Source organism: Electrophorus electricus, chromosome 18 (genome assembly GCF_041902795.1).
Source record: "Electrophorus electricus isolate QZ-2024a chromosome 18, ASM4190279v1, whole genome shotgun sequence".
Taxonomy (NCBI): Eukaryota; Metazoa; Chordata; class Actinopteri; order Gymnotiformes; family Gymnotidae; genus Electrophorus; species Electrophorus electricus.
Genome location: NC_137514.1, coordinates 2,130,001 through 2,133,403, shown reverse-complemented (window position 1 = coordinate 2,133,403; position 3,403 = coordinate 2,130,001). Strand labels below are relative to the sequence as shown.

The following is a 3,403-nucleotide window of genomic DNA, read 5'->3' as shown; positions in this document are numbered from 1 at the left end:
GCGCAGGTTTAAATTTACATGCCTTTAAAATGCAAAAAAATAAAAATTAAAAAATCCATTGAGCAGATAGGCAAAATTTAAAAGACAGATTTCCATACGAAGAAAGACAATCCTGTACAGGGATATATTTTAATAAAAGGGCAGACCATGCAAATGATTTTTAACGTTGGTGTTTGTTCTGGTTCGCATTTACCCACCAGAAACAACAGAGACTTCTAATTCCAAACGAATATTTCACCTGTCCGACTCTAAAACGCCAAAAGTCATCGAATGCGCTGAGATACAGGATGGCAGGCGCATGTTTTGTTCAGACGGATAGAAAGGAAGGCGGAGGAAGAATTCGGGTGGAGGAGCGTTGCTCGTCTCTCTCTCTCTCTCTCTCTCTCTCTCTCTCTCTCTCTCTCTCTCTCTCTCTCTCTCTCTCTCTCTCAGCGTTATAACCTACACCGTGCACCGTGACGCCTACCGCATCCAGCAATGAGGAGACTGTCATATCTCAAGGCAGGAGCACCAAAGACGTAAAGCGACGGACTAATTTGGTCAACCAAACGTTGATTTACTCGAAATACTGGAGGCCTTTAACCGCCGAAGACCTGCGTCGTTGGCGCTTGTGTCTAGGCGTACGAGGCGTTTCGTTGTATTCGGATGTAGCAACAGTAGCCATCGGGGATTTGATCAAACCTGCGTCTCTTATCGATTACTTAACGATGACTGACCTGGGCGTATCGTACATGTTGGAAATCTAAAATATTCTCACTTATCGGTTTTCGTATTTACTAACATCTTTTGCCGGCCAAAATCTGCGCTGCTTATTAATGTTTCGAGGCATTTCATTTGTAATTAGAAATAGCCGGCATAGTATCTGTGTTTTTCAAAGAGGAGATCTGTATACAGTCTATAAGTAAGTGTTGAATATGATTATTTTAGGGCATCAAAATATCAAATAGCCAAGATATTAATCTACAGCCATGTTTTAACCGATGGGGTTTTTTTTTTCATTGTATGCAGGCCCGTTTGTCCGTAGGTAAAGGGTGTTGTCGCGCTCGCGTAAACACATAGTTCTCCGTTTTTAACCGTCCTCGTGTTTTAGGCTTCACCAGATCGCAGCTGTGGTTGAATACCGCCGTCAGTCGTGTCGTCTAAAAAATTTTTTTCTCCCACTGACCTGCAGACAGAAGCGCGCGGGACAGAAGGACGGGGTGTTCCTCGCGCGTGGAAGCGAACGCCGGTTGCGATTCCGCCCGTTCCACGCCGCTCGAGCGCATCCTTCCGTGCAAAATCTTACTCATTTTCCTCCGAGTCACATCTCTCGTCAAACAGGCAACGCTACGCACTCTCCCGAGTCCAACATTATTTTCTCGTTGATGTACCCTTGACACGCCACTCATCTTGATAAGGAAAATGCAATTGACGCGCTTGCCAAATCGAACCAATTAGCTAAAACGGAGTTTTAGATGAGGTTTTCTCTTATCGCTGTCATGACAAACTACGATCATTTTGCATCGAGTCAGCCTTTTTCGTAGGTAGCCAACTAAGGGCGATTTTACCGTGGTATATAAGGTATACAGTGACGGTAAGGACATTCAAACTTGTCTGGCCACCATTTCGTGAATGTTGTGGTTTTTTTTACGGACAGTCGGTTTCGGCGTTTGGAATATTTCCTTCCCTTTAGTTACTGACATAGGTAGTTATTTTGTGATTATTTTCCTTCACCCCACACTCTGGCTCCGTGGGCCCGCCAGGAAGATGGCAGCTTATTAAATTTTAATCTTTATGCATTGGCGCGACAAGGCAGCCGAGAACGAGACAACAGTGAAACAGCGGGCGGAGGAGCCAAGGAGAGACTGTGCGAGGAACGGGAGATGGACGACAGTCAGTAGCCGAAATAGGGAGGCTACAGGAGGACGAGAAGGTAAGACTGGACCGCCCGACGGGTGTCTGTCATTAGCGTATTCCATCAAAAACTCCCCGTCTGACGCACGCACGCACGCGTGTATGCGCGCGCGCACACACACACACGCGCGCGCGCGCACAAGCGCAGAAATAGGTGTTTGGAAATTGAGCCTTAGGCCAGTGCGTGTTGAATCTTGTGGCGCGTGAGAGTTTTTTAAATGTGCTGGCGCCAATGCCCTCATGCAAGCGCGCTCGCTCACGCTCTCTCTCTCTCTCTCTCTCTCTCGCTCTCTCTCTCTCTCTCTTTCTTAATCTCGCTCTCGCGCGCGTGCTGTGCGTGCTTGCAGGAGGGCGTGAGATCATAGCATTCAGGTATATTTGTGTGTTGGCTGACAGATGCATATGAGCAGATCATTAACGCAAATATCTGCCATAGGGTGGACTGAGAGAAGCTTACAAGGATCCGTTCAATTTTCTGTTTTATATATAAAACTCACGTTTTGTCATCGACGTTGTTCATATTTTTGTAAACTGATAATTGACAGTCTCAACTACTAAACATTTGATATGCACACGAACACAATCTCTATCAGTTTTGTGGTAGACACATGCAGCCAAAAACGTTATTCAACGGTAGTAACGGCGTAATTAGTATTAGACACCGCAGCGGCGTTGATCTGAACACAGTATTTGACGGTTCATTTGTAATGGACTCGGTGGTTTGGTTGTCCCGTATCTTTGGTGGCTTGCCTCTAACCAACCTGAATGGCTCTGAAGCGGAATAATCTCAGGTCTGAGGCAGAGACCTGGCATTCGGTAGGACAGACGTCCGGCCGCTGTCAGCACACCGTGTGCTGCATGCGTCGTTTGCCGTTGAGCGTGTCTGCCGTTCTTTTACCTTAAGCTCCGTTTTGCCGTCTGACTGGAGAGAGAACTGCAGCAGGCTACTGGAAAGTCACCACTAAGATGTAAAGCAAACACAAATAAACAAATTATTATTATTATTACTATTATTATTATTATTATTATTATTATTATTATTATTATTATTATTATTATTATGTACATAAGAAGTATTCATTATGGCTATACGAATGTTTTCCCCTGCGCTGTAATAACTTTTCAAACCTGTGATATAACGCTACACAAGATACAGTTTGCCATATCGACCTTTGTAGTGCTCAGATCACACAAGGCGTTGATATGCAAACGGGCCCTCTAACAAATCCCTTAAAAACCTCCGTACAGATGAGAGATGGAATCAAACGATTTAAAGAATCATTGTAACAAGCGCGAGGTTTGGCCAGAATAAGACAGGCCAGTTCGCCGCTCGCGCGCGTTTTTTAATGTTGCACGGCGACCTGTAATCGCAGTGTCTGTGGGAGTGTAGCCGCACTGTGATGTTTTTGTGCATGTAACAGAGCACTCCTTAATGTTCTGCTATAATATGCTGCTATAGTTGTATTTATGTTTTTTAATTAAAAGGTTTTTTTATTAAAATTTTTATATA

General features: G+C 44.6%; 1 protein-coding gene across 1 annotated transcript in view; it reads left to right on the top strand.

The window, feature by feature from the left end:
- Window positions 1-433: 433 nt before the first annotated feature.
- adgrl1b (adhesion G protein-coupled receptor L1b) overlaps window positions 434-3,403 on the top strand; it is a 51,908-nt gene continuing 48,938 nt past the window's right edge. Inside the window, exon 1 of the mRNA XM_081701438.1 lies at window positions 434-1,912. The gene's annotated coding sequence lies outside the window, so the exon portion shown is untranslated. The remainder of the gene's footprint in view (window positions 1,913-3,403) is intronic.